The sequence below is a fragment of the Theropithecus gelada genome, chromosome 6, assembly GCF_003255815.1.
Source record: "Theropithecus gelada isolate Dixy chromosome 6, Tgel_1.0, whole genome shotgun sequence".
Taxonomy (NCBI): Eukaryota; Metazoa; Chordata; class Mammalia; order Primates; family Cercopithecidae; genus Theropithecus; species Theropithecus gelada.
The window spans coordinates 23,734,519-23,751,999 of NC_037673.1; positions in this window are offsets into that span (position 1 = coordinate 23,734,519).

The following is a 17,481-nucleotide window of genomic DNA, read 5'->3' on the forward strand; positions in this document are numbered from 1 at the left end:
ACTAGTTCAACCATTATGGAAAACAGTATGGCGATTCCTCAAGGATCTAGAACTAGATGTACCATATGAACCAGCCATCCCATTACTGGGTATATACCCAAAGGATTATAAATCATGCTGCTATAAAGACACATGCACACGTATGTTTATTGCAGCACTATTCACAATAGCAAAGACTTGGAATCAACCCAAATGTCCATCAGTGATAGACTGGATTAGGAAAATGTGGCACATATACACCATGGAATACTATGCAGCCATAAAAAAGGATGAGTTTGTGTCCTTTGTAGGGACATGGATGCAGCTGGAAACCATCATTCTTAGCAAACTATCACAAGAACAGAAAACCAAACACCGCATGCTCTCACTCATAGGTGGGAACTGAACAATGAGATCACTTGGACTCAGGAAGGGGAACATCACACACCGGGGCCTATCATGGGGAGGGGAGAGTGGGGCGGGATTGCATTGGGAGTTATACCTGATGTAAATGATGAGTTGATGGGTGCTGACGAGTTGATGGGTGCAGCACAGCAACATGGCACAAGTATACATATGTAACAAACCTGCACGTTATGCACATGTACCCTAGAACTTAAAGTATAATAATAATATAAAATAAAAAATAAAAAATAAAAAAAGAAATTTCAAGGGAGTATAAAAAGGTCACATGTTGAAAAAAGATAATATTCAAATAAATATTAGATACTAAAAAAAAAAAAAAAACAACAGCAACAACAAAAAAACTATTTACTGTGGTCCAGAGAGCTGTGGCACATTACGTTCAAGTAAAAAAAACTGAAAATAATTGACCAGTAAAGTAAGGTAACTTATACAAGTTTGAAATAGAGAAAAGTTGACATACTCAAGAGATTATTTCAGGTAGAAATTGCAGATAAAATTTTCCAAGATACTCCAAAATTTTGCATTTTCTAACTTGAAAATCATGGTGAATGATCTTAGTATTTTTTTCATTGTATTCATTATGGACATTTAAGCATCTAGAAGAGTATTTGGCACATAGTAAGTTAAGTGACTAGAATGGATAAATAGATAAATATGATAGTTTTTGTGATTGTGATCGGGGCATACAAACACACATACATGAACTGTTTTGTCAGACCCTGTTAAATATTATGACTCTAAAGATGATATATAAATAAATGTAACTCAGTGAAAAGACTGCATGCTAACAAAGTCAATGTAGAATGTTGATTTATATAATGGAAGTAAGTAATGCTATTTCACATGTCAATTTTTTTCCAAGTCTTATCTAATCTCTCCAAGGCAGATTTGAAGCTGTTTATGTTTGTTTGTTTATTTTTCTAATAATCAGTTATGATGGTTAATTTTATGTCTCAATATAGCTGAGCTACAGTGCCCAGATATTATGTCAAACATTATTCTGTATAGTTTCATGTGAATATTTTGGGATGAGTTTTGTATTTGAAAAATCCCAGTTTTATTAAGGTATAATGGACAATAAACATTTATATCTCTACAGTAAACCACATGACATTTTGATATATGTATACATTGTGAAATGATTCAATCAATTTAATTAACATATCTATCACTTCACACACTTACCGTTCTTTTTATTGTGGTGAGAACATTTAAGATTCAAACTCTTAGCAATTTTTAAGCATATAATACATTATTATGAACTACAATCACCTCCAGAACTTATTCACTTTGACTAATAGAAAATTTATACTCTTAACAAACATTTCCCCTTTCTTATGTTAAATTAACTTTGACCTAAAGGTGTCTCTGTGAATAGTTTGGGCTAAAGGTTTCTCCGTGCATACTGAATTGTAATCCTCCTTGATGTGTAAAGAGACTGTAACCTACTCTTGAAATAAGCCAACTCTCAGTCAACCAAGGCAGGTTCAAAGCAGGTTCACATAAGGCAAATGCCCAGCTGTACCCAGTCCAGCTATTTATGTACCTCACTTCCATTTCCTATATGTCACTTTCCTTTTTCTGTCCATAACTGTTATCCAAACATGTGATAGACACAGCATCACTTTGAACCTATTCTGGTTCTGTGGGCTGTCTGATTGGCAAATCATTCCTTGATCAATTAAACTGTTTAATTTGCATGAAGCTTTTATTTTAATGGCTGGTGTCAGAAGTGGGATTTGAAGTACGGTTTCCAGCAAACCCCCAGAAGCATCAAGTGACCAAGTGAAGTACCGAGTAGGCCCATTGTGTTCATTGCTTTCTCACAACAAGAGAGGATTATGGGTAAGTCCTTTCTTAGATTCTGAAGCTCTACTAGTTTGTGTTTTGAGCTGTCTGAGTTTGCTTTGGAAAATGTTTGATCTGGACTAGGTTCAGAAGTTGCAAGAGAAACTGAACTTGGTCCAGGCTTATATTGGATATGATAATTCACTGGATTGGATCTAGTTAGAGGCCTTTAATATCCAACTAGGTCAGGCAAAAACTGGCATTAAATGCCAATTAATATCAGAGTGTGCAATCTAGCTCTCAGAAATTTGTAGGGATTTTGTGTTCTATCTCCAGTTTTTCTTTTTCTTGCACATATAGTTAGGAAAACTTTATTGACTAAGTTGATCAAGACAATCTGACAGTCGGTGAGAACATTTAATGTAAAAATAGAATCCTTAATTTCAGATTCTGAGTACTTGACCTTCCATCTATGCATACCTTTACAGGTGTAAGTGTTAGGCCCTAAAAACAGCAAATGCTTACAAAAATAGCAAAATCCTACTAAAGATAATTTAAAATTTAAAATTGTAGTGGAATGTTCTAAATGAACAACACTACCTTTTAAGAATTTAATTTAAAAATGAGAGCTCCTGAATTAGGCTAACCACGAAATACCTATTGATGGTGTGCAGAAACTTCTAAAAAGATTTCAATATTTTTATTGCCTCTTTTAAAAGACTCATTAAAAAGGCAAATACAGTCCTTAAGGAATTAATTGCTACGAAAAAAAAAAAACAAACAAAAAACTGAATCTGCTAATCTTTTGAGTTAGTTACTATCATGCCCCAAAGGTGAAAAGAAAACTGGACAAACTGTTTATAAAAGTAAGCCCTTAAATCAAGTAAGCATGCTTCTTTTTCAGAGTTGTCTATTCTGAGTCTCTGCACAGAGCATGTTTTGCTCTATTTATTAATGCTCTCTTCCTTGATCTCTCTGGTCCAGTCTGAAAATGAAGACTGACTTGGAAGCTCCATATCTTACAAAATTGGTCTTGCTATAAAAGCAAGACCTGTAGTGAATTCCTGTGATTTTATGTTACCTTGTCATGTGTTTAAAATAACTTCTGTGTCTATTCTAACTGAAACACCCAGAGTCCTTGAAAAAGCTTAGATTCTTTCTCTATGCTTTGGGATGTAAAATTACTGCCCTGTTTTGTATAAAACTCAGTGAGGGCTTTGACCACTTGAGATGTATAAATTTTAATGCATACCATTTACAGAGCCAAAGGTTAATTAATCTGTCACTTTAGAGTAGTAAGTTTTATCTGTACCATGACTACATTTAAAAAATCAAAGCTATACAATTTTGATTTACGTTTGCCTGTATTTTTACGTGTACATATCTGGGTTTGTATGTTTTTTGTATGGTATCAAATTGACTTAAAAATACTTGGGTGCTCATAAATTAAGTAAATAGCCCAAATGCTTTTCAAATTCTCATGAGTGATAATCCTTGATTTCTTTTAAAAAAACATTTAAAAATTGTTGGTAAAATAAAATAGAAATATCTTCAGAGTTGTAAAAATGTGTAACTGAGTCTAATGGACAGACAAATTCACACTGTCTCTGTTACATTTTTTTAAGGTTATAAAACTGTTGCTTCTGTTTTTTGTTTTGTTTGTTTGTTTGTTTTGTTTTGTTTTACTAACTTGATTTGCCTGTGAACTTGTCTTTGGGTTTGAGCTTTTAGGTTCTATGGCCTAGACAGGTGGTCATAGTGAGACCTGTGGACATATGTGTGTCTATAGTGCCTGGATAAGAAGCTGCAAGGCAGAGCTAAACCCAGTATGGCCCCATCCTGCCTGGCTCAGCTGTCCCTTCTGGCCATGTTAGAAAGGGTCAGATTCTTCAGGCATCATCTTAACAGTCTGTCGTCTGTCCTGGGCTCTGCATCTGATACATTAGAATTATGATTACTTACCTTCTAGGTTTTCACTGAAAGTTAGAGTTACTAAGAATAACATCGAGTTACTAAGTTAAAACTGTAGTTAATATATGTAATAAATACTACTAGGTATAAAATGCATAATTATGTATGCATAATTTGTAAGGAACAAGAATGTGTGTTTGCTGAAGAATGTTATTTAAAAGACAGAAGGATGTGGTTTTTGTTAAAAGAAAAGTAATTTACTCCAGTTTACAGATTGTTTAAATGTTGTTTCAAATTGAAGGAATAAAAAATAATATAAATAACACAAAATATATATAAAAAGTTGGGGAAAGAAAAAACAGAAAAATATTGTAAGAGGTTGAAAAAACATGGAAATGTAATTTTTTTGTGGTATGAGATTGAAGCTGGCAGAGATTGAATGGATTTGTTTATAAGGCTTTATTAAAATTATCTCTAGTATTAATTTAGCGATTCAAAGGTGGAATTTGGTTTTCTATTTTAAACAAGATTTTCATATACTTTTAAAAATAAATAGTACAAATAGATTTTTGTTCATGTTTTGAGTAAACTACAAACATTAAACTGAAAAAAAAAAAACAAGTCAATTGTTTCTTTAACTATAGACATTTTAAGTCTTATTTTCCACAGTTAATTGATTTATTCTGATGCTTCTTCTAAAAGTTCTTTGCATGTAATCATAATCATAAAGTGTTACCTCTTCAAGAAGGTTCATGAAAAGGATCAATTAACCCTCACAAGGCACCCCTAAATATATGTCTTCAATACCGTTAAAATCATATCATTTGAACTGGGTAAAAATTCCCAGAACTCTAATGAAGAGACTGATTATAAATCTGCTAACCCAAGCAGGAGAAGAATTAATTAAAATACCAAGAAAATATTTTGGCAGATTTTCAGGATAAGTCAATCAGTACTAAAATTGTTACTACATGCAATTTGAATAAACTCCATGATCCAAATCAAATTACATATAATAATGCATTTAATAAACAGTGTTATGCACCTGAATTGGAGAATGAAAATTGGTAATTAAGAGGCTATAAATATAATGTTAAGCGTGGAATCATGGAGAGCCTGAATGGCTGCTGGGTTCTTCCTGAGTCCTTGAAGTTTTCTTTATTAAAACTCTGCACTCTGAGACTTACCATGGAAAGGAAAAATGATCATATATATATATAAAATGATCATATATATATGATCATTTATATTTATATATATATAAAATGTGGAGATATATAATGTGGAGATATATATAATGTGGATACATATATATATAATGTGGAGATATATATGTGTGTGTATATGTATATAACCATTGATGTAATGACTTCTAAATTACTAAAATGGTTTCTAACCAATATTTGATTTATCAAACCCAAAATTTTGGAAAGACAATAAAAATTCGAGGTACATTTCTGCTACCTGATGAATAATTTCAATATGAGGGATTTTCCTCAATTGACATTTTAAATGTTTTCTGGTTGTGTAGAAGCTTCCCGATGCAGGAAGGCTAAGGCTATAGCACTATCTAACAGGTTGTAAGAGGTTGTAAGGAAACGTGTTTTCTTCATGGGGAAAAAAAAAAAAAAAAAAAAAAAAAAAAAAAAAAAAAAAAAAAAAAAAAAAACCACCACAACAATGACAAAATACTACCACAATAGAGGTACTTGTTTCATTAGATAAGCTGCAAGGCAGTTAAATAAGATATTATAGATAGAATAGTCATAGGCAAAGCTAACTGAATTGACTGTATTGCTTTGGTCAAAAGTATAGCAGATTGATGATAATCAGACCCACTTCCAAGGGAAAACATAAGTCAACTGCTCATGAGTTAGTCACTGGAAGGACTATAATCCTAATAATAGAGCCTCATGTATCTTCTGCTCCTAAACTCTGATACGACTAAATGCTACAAGACTTTTATGTATTATGCCAAAATGCATTTTTACCAGCTAAAGGAAGAGTTTCATGATCCACTGACTGAGGACAATGAAACCCTTCATGATCTAGAATCCAGACATTTGGTTCCCTGGAAGTGACATCAGAGAATAACAGCTCTTGCCACCCACATTGCAGCAAAACTTTGGGACCTCAGAACTTGGGTCCATAATCTCACAACTAAGAAAATCTTCTACAGACTCCTGAAACCGTATACCCATTGGAATCCTTAAAGTAAAGCTAACCAGAGAAGTTTCTTCCCAGAAGCAGGCAGCATCCCAGATGTGCACAACTTTCTCTAGATCGTGAATAAAGATTTCTCTGCCATCATAGAGCCATAACCTCTTTTAGTTTTTTTCCTCCTTACACCTCTTACAAAAATAGAATTCACCAAAAGCTCTCCAGTTCCAGACTACCCATGGGGTAAACTTTCACTGATGGAGGATTTTAGAGCCAACCTCACACTTGGGTAGCCTTGTACCTCAATGAGGAAAAATGAAGGACCCATGTGGGCTGGGAACTTGAATGGTACCTTTATTGTTCCACAATCAGTAAGAAAGAGAACACTGGTCAACTCTTTTTAACCATGGGATAAATTAAAGAATACCTTGCTGGAAGGTCTTCATCCTTCTACATAAACAGTATTTGCTGTGTCCCTTTTTCTATGGCTTGAGGTAAACATAAATAAGGCGATGATTAGACAATTATTTCTCCTGATAGCTCTGTAGTAGATTCTACGGCAAAGATTATGGTTGCAAAATAGATGTCTTTAAACTGTCTTGCATAACTTGTACTAGATAATAAAATTGCTGTGGATTACCTTCTAGCTGAATAGAGAGAAATCTGTGTTATTGTTCCCACTTTTTGTTACATATGGCTGAATACACTGGTTATTATAAAGATTCAGTTTCAGGGAATTAATCTACAGACTGCTTGGTTAAACAAGGGAAACTCCTCATCTGGTTCATTATTTGGTCTGCTCTATTTTGGTTGGTTTGTCAGTGGACCCCGGCTAAAAAGCATACTTCAAACTCTTGATATTAACCTCTGATTGCCATCATGGTTGTCTCCTTGGTGCACTGTATTCTCTCAAAAGTTTTAAATGTTTGCTTGCAGCCATCCATAGAATGTCAAATGGTTTCTCTTCTACTGGAATGACAAAAACTCAAATAAATGTGTAAATCATGAGGACACTGTAACATACGATGGATATGTTGAGACTGAAACTCAAAATGATAACAAATGCGAGTAGTGCTAAAACCCTAAATATTAGGTGAGAAACTGACCAAAAAGCAGAATTGTTAAACTCAATTGTGGGAGGTCATGGTTTGGACTGAGCTCCTGCACCAGACCCCAACAGACTGGACCACACTAGCATGGAGACACTAATGCTAAATGCTACATAATCAAACTGAAGCTTTAAGGAAGCATATAGATCCCCAAAAAGATGGGAGCTAAGACTAAATAAGACTTGCAAATTTCATCATGAGACAAAAGAAGTCAATTTACAATAGTGACAGAGAGACATCACTAGATCAATGCCTAAAGTTTCGATCAATCTCCCAAGCCTCCATAATCACATGAGCCAAGTTACTAAGATAAATCTTTCTGTATATATACACATCATAGTTGTTTTATTTCTTTGCAGTACCTAAATCCAACAATTTTGGCCTCAGATTCCTGAAGCCCCTATCACTTTGAAATAAAGTCACATTTGCTTTATCATACAAACAGAATTTCATTTGTATCTGCCAAACGACCTGTCTGCTGATTACTTACGACATGAGTTGTCGCCTTTCTGCTGCTAGAAATGTTCATCGTTGGAGGCTCCACTAACTTTATAAACAAATCAGAACACAACAATTGCGAAAAAAGAAAGAGCAAATAACTCACTCGGTATACAGTTCTATTTGACAAGTATTTATTAAATTGACTGTGCCTGCTTTGTTGCCATGTACACTTATTGTTACCTTACTCATATATATTTAGTAACCAGCTAATACTATGGGTTTGGTTTATAGTAAAACTTTGTGTGTGTCTCTGTTTCTCTGTCTCCCTATTCTTTTGTCTCAATATCTATTCAAATTTTAGCTGTTTTTCTGGATCTGAATTTTCTAACTGCTCATGTTTTCACTGCCAATATTTTCCACAGAAGTTTAAGAAGCACCCTTGATAAGAAAGTTGCAATCACAAACTTGTCACTAATTTCCAGAACAATTTCCCAAAAGTAAATACTCCTCCATTTCTTATTTTTTGATATTTCAATGTCTTTTGATTGTTGTTTTATATTTTGTACAAATTTTATAGTTCTTATTACTAGAATTATTTATATAGCTGCCTCAGTCTAACCCCATAATGGCAAATCTTCCAAATGTGCTTTTTCACTATGTTTGTTCAGCCTTTTTATTGATTTTCATGATTCTTTTGATACTCCTAGTACAGTTATGTTAGTTTTTTTGCTACTCTTTTTTATCTATTTCTTTAGATTATTTTATTTGGTTTTTATTAAAAATAATTTCCTTTTTATAGTCTTCTTTACTTTGTGGCTTTATCCACTGTATTCATTTGCATTTTTGTGACTTTCATTCTTTTTCTTTATTTCTGAAATAATTTTTCATTTATAATGTATTACTGAAGTCTGTTGCTATTTTTGCTTTCACCTTCTTTGTCCAATAATATTATTATTGTGTTTTCCCAATTCTGAATTACAGCTTTGTTCTGATTTCTAATGTCATTTTCTAAATCTGGTATATATTCACAAAGTTGTCTTTTTCCTCCCTTTAATAATTCTCTGAAATTCTTATGCTATTTGTAATTTTAACCGTTTATTATTACTTTTATATTTGATAACTTTAATTTGAGTGAAATTATTACTTTACTCATGTTATAATGTGGTAGATTTTACCACGTTTTTAGTAGGGGAGAATTGGCGTGTATGAAGGGTCTTCCTAGTTTTATATAACTGGGCTGAATCTTCTCAATTATCTTAAACTATTAATAAATATGGCCTATTTTCTGAGATTTTCTCTTCTTTCGTCTCTTACTTCTTTTCTGAAATTACCCTTTGTTCTCTCTTTCATAGTTATCTCGGGCTTTCCAACCTAAATTCTATATCCTGAAGTTTCCTTCCATTGCAGCTGAGGATGTATTCTGCTAGGAAGCAAGTTAGTTTCAAAATTTCTTAGGACCAAGTCCGGCTTAGCATGATCCCCTAGTATTTACCCACAAGTAGAAGTTTGTGAAGCTCCTTTTTAGTTATATCTGCAAAAATTACCAAAACAAGTGAGGGCATCTCCTTTGGCATGACTAAGTTGGAAAATTTTTCGCATTTCAGACTCCAAATATATTGGATGTCATTTTGCTTCTGTATGCTTCTCTACAGAGTTAATGAGGCCACATGTGTTAACTTTCTATGAGAGATTTGGCACAACTTCCTTATATTATGAATTTCTTAGGCATAAGTTGTTTGCTTCAGCACTACCACTGAGAGAGAGGATACATCTTTTAACTAATCTTAAGGTCTTAAAATTTCAAAAAGATGAGGTCACATAGAAAATAAGCTACCTCCCTCCTCCTGCTCCCTGAATCACATGTTTGGAATGAGAAAGGACCCTTATATTGGCCGTAGTACACAACAGGTAGAAATAAGTGGCCTGATAGAATTATGGAATGGTCCAACAAACACTTACAGTGCCATTGCATAGGAACATCTTTGGGGTTTGAGGTATTAGAAAATACATAATTTGCCCTGAATAAGTGATTCCTCTAGAGCCAGATCTGAGATTGCATGCTATAAGTGAAGCTAGTACCTCTCACCATTACTGGTATTTACTCACTGAAATTTGTTTCCAGAATTCTAATTTTGAGATACGCTGGTTTAGAGTTTTTATTAAGCAAGATCCAACAGAGAATATAAGAGTTCAATGATGTTACAAATTTAAAATGGATATTTCTTTTCTTTCTTTTTTTTTTTTTTTTTTTTTTCTGAGACAGAATCTTGCTCTGTCGTCCAGGCTGAAGTGCAGTGGCCAGATCTTGGCTCACTACAGCTTCTACCTCCCAGTGTCAAGCAATTCTCCTGCCTCAGCCTCTCAAGTAGCTGGGATTATGGGTGCACACCACCACGCCTGGCTACATTTTGTATTTTTAGTAGAGACGGGTTTCACCATGTTGGTCAGGCTGATCTCAAACTCCCGACCTCAGGTGATCCACCCACCTTGTCCTCCCAAAGTGCTGGAATTGCAGGCGTGAGCCACCATGCCTGGCCTAAAATTGATATTTCTATATGCTTATTTTGAGGTATTTAAGAAAGAGACAAAAACAAGATAAAGAGTGACTTGTGAGGGGACAGAGTCAAGATGGCTGAAAAAGCAGCTGGTATGTGCTGCTCTAATAGAGAGGAGACAGAGTGATGAGTAAACACCAGCCCTTTAAGTGGATCATAAAGGAGGCCATGCTGGGATTCAGCAAGGAAGCAACAGCAAACCACAGAGAGAAGAGAGGAGTGAGACAGGGTAGCTGCCCACTCACGACTGGCACAGAGCCAGGGGAGGCTCTCTACTGTGGGGAAGGGTTGAGTGAGTGAGAGCCACTGGCAACCCAGACTTCTGCCATGGACCCTTTAGCGGTGGTGAACCCATATGGGTCTGCAGAAACCTCAGTTCTTGCCTCCTAAAAAGAAGTAATTTGACTGAGGGTCATAGGTAGAAGGAGAGATGAAGGCAAGTTTTAGAGCAGGAGTGAAAGCTTGTTAAAACGATTTAGAGCAGGGATGAAAGGAAGTGACGCACACGTGGAAGAGGGCCAAGTGGGCAACTTGAGAGACCAGGTGCACAGTTTGACCTTTTGACTTGAGGTTTTATATGTTGGCACGCTTCTGGGGTTTTGCATCCCTCCTCCCCTGATTCTTTCCTTGCGGTAGGCTGTCCACATGTGCCGGGCTACCACTTGGGAGGTGAGCATGTTTAGTGTGTTTACTGGAGTCGTTCTCATGCCCACTTGAGTCATTCTTCCTGTACCAGTCAAATGCCACTGGTAGGTCATATACCAGTTAAACATCTCCATTTTGCCTCTTAATGAGCATGCCTGAGCCCACTCGCTGAACTCCTGAGATGTTATTAGGAAGCTGCCGATCATCAGTTTCAGGTAATTCTGTCTATTGAGAGACTGCTTTGCCTGGCACTGGCTGTGATCAATTATTTTAGAGAGACAGCCTGACCATCACCTGATGGTCTCCTGACATTCCTGGTGGGGTTGTGGGAGCCCTCTCCTGTCCTGCTCATGCCTGACTAGATACCTACTGTAACAGACCTTTGCAATCTTGGGCTCAGAAGATCTCCCCACCACAGTCAATATGGGACCCCCATGCTGACACAGAGAGCTACCTGGAATTTCAGCAGAACTGCTGCCCAGGTCCACATGAAGCTACACAGGACTTGGAATATTGAACACCCTGGTGCCAGCTGCTATAGCCCACACCGAGGGAGGCCAGGCTGTCTCATGTGCTCCCAGGGTAAGAGCCACTTCCACAGTGCTGAGGGACATATGAACTGTGGGCCCCACCTCGCCAGGCAAAGCTCAATCACCTGGGACCCCAGCACAGCCACTCCACCTCTGCCTGAGCACTTTGGCTGGTAATAGCTCTCCATTTCTCTGGAGTAGGGCTCCCACAGGTCGTCTACTAGGCCCACCGCAATTGCCATTGCCACAATTTACAACCCTGCTGTCCTCAGGCTGGGTGGGAGCAAAGAGTCTAAGAACTGTTGCAGGCCTTCAGTGCTTTGCAGCCACTGTATGGAAAAGCATGTGGACTGTTTTGCTGGTGGGACTCCACACTGTTATTCCTCACTAAGCAGGGCCTCTGGCTGCAGCAGCCCTATGGAGAAGCCCTTTGGAGCAGCCCTATGGAGAAGAGGCCAGTCCGTCTTCCTGCAAGATCCCCACCCCTGGTCTTCACCAGACAGGGCCCCCAGCTTTCTCTGGGCCACAACACAGCCACCCCGCCAACAGTTGATTATTCTGATTGGAAGCAGTTCTGTGATTCTCTGGGGTTGAGCTCCTGAATACAAATGACCGACAGGCCCTCTCCCATTGCCCTGGCTGAGATTCCCACCCCTGCCCCTTCAAAGCTGAGGAGGGAAAAATGAGCCTGAAACTTGTCCCAGGAATGCGGTGCACAGCTTGAGAGTGGCAAGTCAAAAATCTATGGCCAGCACTCAAGTGGAAGAGAAGTGCTCCTCTTGGAGTACTGAGAGGAGTGATTTGTGCTGGGTTGGGGGGGCTGCTGCAGGAGCAGGACCAGAAAAGGTGTGGCCTATTTCTCTGCCATGGCCCCTGCAGCCTAGAACGCTAACAGGGGCACAGTTGTGGACTTAGTGATGCAGTCACCTTTCTTCTCGGCCCCCTGGCCTGCCCTGCAAAGCCACCTCCCTGTAAAATCAAGGGCCAGAATTCAACCACAAATAAAGACCCTGCACATAGCCTAGGTCCTCTGAAAACATCCAGAAACAGGGCTAACTGACTATACTCAGCTTAATCTATAGTTAAAGGCACACAAATCCTCCCAGATGAAAAAGAACCAGCACAAGATCTGTTTAAGTTCAAAAAACTAGAGTATCTCTTTACCTCCAAACTGGCCTAGTAGCTTGCCAGATATGGATCTTAACCAGTCACAAATGAAACAGACATAGATTTCAGAATTAAGATGGCAAGGAAACTCATTGAGATTCAGGAAAGAGTTAAAACCCAATCCAAGGAATACAAGGAATCGAGTAAAATAATTCAAGAGCTGAAAGACAAAATAGTCATTTTAGAAAAGAACTAAAATGACCTTCCAGAAGTAAAACATTTCATAACACAATTGGAAGTAGTAGCAGAATAGACCAAGCCAAGGAAAAAAAAAATCTCTGAGCTAGAAGATTGGTTCTTTGAATTAATTCAGTCAAGCAAAAATAAAGAAAAAATAATTTTTAAAAATGAACAAAACTTCTGAGAAATATGTGATTATGTAAAGAAATCTATGATCACTGGCATTCCAGAGCAAGAAACAGATAAAATGAACAACTTGGAAAATATATTTGAGAATATAACCCAACAAAATTTCCTTAATCACACTAGAGAGTTTGACATTTAATACCAGAAATACAGACAGCCCGCATGAGAACCATCCAAACAAGACAACCATCTATACAAGACAACAATCCAAAGGCACATAGTCATCACATTCACCAAGGTCATCATATTTACCGAGGTCAACACACACAGAAAAAGTCTGAAAAGCAGCTAGAGAGAAGAGTCAAGTTGTGTATAGAGGAAACCCCATCAGGCTAGCAGCAAACCTGTCAACAGAAACTTTACAAAGCCAGAAAAGATTGGGAACCTATTTTCAATGTCCTTAAATAAAAGAAATTCCAAACAAAAATTTCATATCTCACCTCATTAATCATCATAAGTGAAGGAGAAAAAAATCATTTTCATACAAGCAAATGTTGGGGGAATACATTTCAGTTAGACCAGCCTTATAAGAAGTCCTTAAGGGAGTGCATGGAACTGAAAAAAAAAATGACATCAACTACCACAAAAACACACTTAAGCACATAACCCATAGGTCCTATTAATATAAAACAATCACACAGTCAAGTCTGCATAACAACTAGCTAGCAACACAACGACAGGATCAAAATCTCACATGCCAATACTAACCCTGAATGTAAATAAATGACCCACTTAAAACACATAGAGTTGCAAACTGTATAAAAAGAAAAGATCCAACTATCTTCTGTCTTCAAGAGACCCATCTCATATGTAGTAACAACCACAGGCTCAATGAAAAGCCATAGAATAAGATCTATCATGCAAATGTAAAACAAAACAAGAAGTTACTACTCTTAGATAAAACAGAGGTTAAACCAACAAAAATTAAGAAGTACATTTCATACTGATAAAGTCTATAACATAATAAGAAGACTTAACTATCCTAAGTATGCGCACATCCAACATTGGAGCACCCAGATTCATCAAACAAATTCTTCTTGGCCTACAGAAAGACTTAGACAGCCATACAATAATAGGGGGAGACTTCAACACCCCACTTACAGTGTTAGACAGATTATCCAGGCAGAAAACCAGCAATTAAATTCTGGCCTTAAACTTGATACTTGGCAAATCAGACCTTATAGACTTCTATAGAACACTCCATCCAACAACCACAGAACACACATTCTTCTCGTCTGTACGTGTAACATATTCTAAGATCAGTCACATGCTTGGTCATAAGGTAAGTCCCAATAAATTAAAAAAAAATCATACCAAGAACACTCTCAGGTTACAGTGAAAGAAAAATAAAAATTGCTATCAAGATCTCTCAAAACTACAAAAAATGTATGGAAATTAAATAACTTGCTCCTGACTAACTAATTGTGTAAACATATAAATTAAGTCAGAAATCCAAAAATTCTTTGAAATTAATGAATGTAGAAACACAAGGTACCAAAATCTCTGGATGCAGCTAAAGCAATGTCAAAATGAAAGTTTATAGGACTAAACACCTTCATCAAGAAGTTAGAAGATCACAAATTAATGATCTAACTTTGCACCTAAGGGAATTAGAAAAAAAAGAGAGAGAGAACAAACACACCCCAAAGGCTGTTGTAACCAAAACAACACGATACATCTACAAAAATAGATATATACACTAGTGGAGCTGGTTATCTTTTGTGTCCAGAAATAAAGTGACACATTTACAACCATTTGATCTTCAAAAAAGTCAACAAAAATAAATAGTGGGGAAAGGACTGTGCCACTTTCCTGTGGGGAAAGAACTCCCCAGGGATAAATCGTTCTGGGAAACTGAGTAGCCATATGCAGAAGTATGAAAGTGGACCCTATACAATAATTAATTTATGATAGATTAAAGGTGTAAATGCAACACCTCCATCTATAAAATTCTACAAGAAAACCTAATAAATACATTTCTTAATGTTGACCTTGGCAAATAATTTTTAACTAAGTCACTATGAACAATTGTAACAAAAACAAAATTAATAAGTGAAACCTAATTAAACTAACGAGCTTTTGCACAGCAAAAGAGACTATCAACAGAGTAAACAGGCCATGTAGGGAATGGGAGAAAATATTTGCAAACTGTGCATCTGTTAATGGTCTAATATCCAAAAACCTATAAGGAACTTAATAAGTAAAAAAATCACACCCTTAAAAAATTGGCAAAGGACATTAACAGACATTGCTCAAAATAAGAAATACACACAGTCAATGAGCATTGAAAAAAATGCTCATTATCACTAATCAGAGAAATGCGAATCAAAACTATAGGGAGATATCCTCTCACATGAGTCAGATTGGCTGTTATTAAAAAGTCAAAATACAATAGATGCTGTTGAGGCTGCAGAGAAAAGGGAATGCCTGTACACTCTTGGTGGGAATGTAAACTAGTTCAGCCACTGTGAAAAGCAGTTTGGAGATTTCTCAAAGACCTTAAAACTGAGCTACCATTCAACCCAGGATTGCCATTACTGGGTGTATATCCAAAGAAAAAATATAATTATAACAAAAAGATACATACACTCATGTATTCATGTCATGCCATTCACAATAGCAGAGACAGAGAATCATCCTTGTTGCCCATCAATGATGGATTGGACAAAGAAAATTAGACATACAAATACCACAGAATATTACACAGACATAAACAAGAATGAAATCATGTGCTTTGCAGCAATACGGAAGTAGCTTGAGGCTATAAGTCTAAGTGAATTAATGCAGAAACAGAAAAAACAATACCACAAGTTCTCTCTTATAATTGGGTGCTAAACATCAATCACCCACAGACATAAAAATGGAAATAATAGACACTGTGGACTGCTAGATGGGAGGGAAGAGTATTCCTTAAGTTAGATTTTATTCCATTAGGTAGATGGAGGGAGGTGGGATGCATCAAAAAGCTACCTATTGGGTACTATGCTCACTGCCTGAGTGCAATATACCAATGTAACATGTACCTCCATGTATGTAAAATAAAAGTTGAACAAGTAGTGACTTGTGACTTTGTAGTGTGTTCTGAATTTTTATTACCATGATAACAAGTGACTTTGCCTCTACACAATCAGTTCATGCTGCAATATAAATGGAAGCTGAGAGCTTTCCTGAGAGGGCTTCCTTGGTGAATATGCACGGTGTTATAATTCAATGGAAGACAAGTGCATTTCTGTATTAGCAGAATAAGCTCATATTCCTCAATAAGATTAGGATCACCCCAATGGTAAATTACTATGTGAAGGGTTACTTGAAATCAAGGGAAAATTTGGAATGGTTATTGGAGGAGGCAATACATAAGTCTGGCTTTGGATCCAGTTGCTAACATAAAGAATATATGCTCTACCCAGAGCCTCTATGCTATCCATGTAATCATATGCATATGTATTTAACTAATTTTTTAATCTATTATTTTCATTCATTATTTATTGTACATTCTCAACATAGGAGCAAAATAAAACCAGAAGGAAATAGTAATAGCTGAGAGAAGTGAGGCTTGGAATTGGATATAGTAACTGAAAGAGAGTTAGAGTGTAGTTTCTTTGAAATCAGACTAATTGAATTCTAAGTAAATGTATAAATTTTGAAAATTTGGGAAAGTTGTGATATTTTGGAGTTCGGTTGTTGTTGAGGCTGTTAAAGATCCATTCCCTCACATTTTGGTAACTGACATTCAATTTGTACTTCACTGTTTTTCTTAAAAGAAATTGTTTTCACTCCTAGCATCTGGAGGTGGTCTCACTACGTCCTACAATATTGCTTATCAGGGTTGGATCAGGAGTGAATAGGTGACCCTATTTGAGAAAATCAGAAAAAAACGGAGAGAGCTGACATGGTTCCCCAAACAGAAAATATCCAGAATATGTTCTCTATATTTCTGGATATGAATGGGGACACGTGCCCAGGACTTACTAAATATCTCGCTTTGAAACCGGGAAAAGGGTCATCCTTTTTTTGGAACTGATCTAGCAAAAGCAGAAGGAAATCTGGCCTTGGTGATAGTGCTAAACTAGTGAAATATGGCTTGCTTGAAGCCTGCATTACCTCTGAGCTTTTCAGTTTTTAATTTGCATAAACCAATTTGTATCTTTCTTTTTAAGTCTATTTTAGGTAGGTTTTCATTTAGTTGTAATATAAAGAGTTCCACCTGTCCCAAGTATCTATCAGGAAAAAGAAAAGAAAAAGTGAGAGAAGGTAAGGAAGGAAGGTGGCAATTTAGAGAAGAGCAGAGAAATTCTAGGGAGTCATAACACATCTAGGGTTTACCACACTCTCATCCAAAGCCTTAATGTGGAAGAAACAGAGGGGAGTAGTGGTTTCTACAATTTTGTATCAACTTTATGTTCT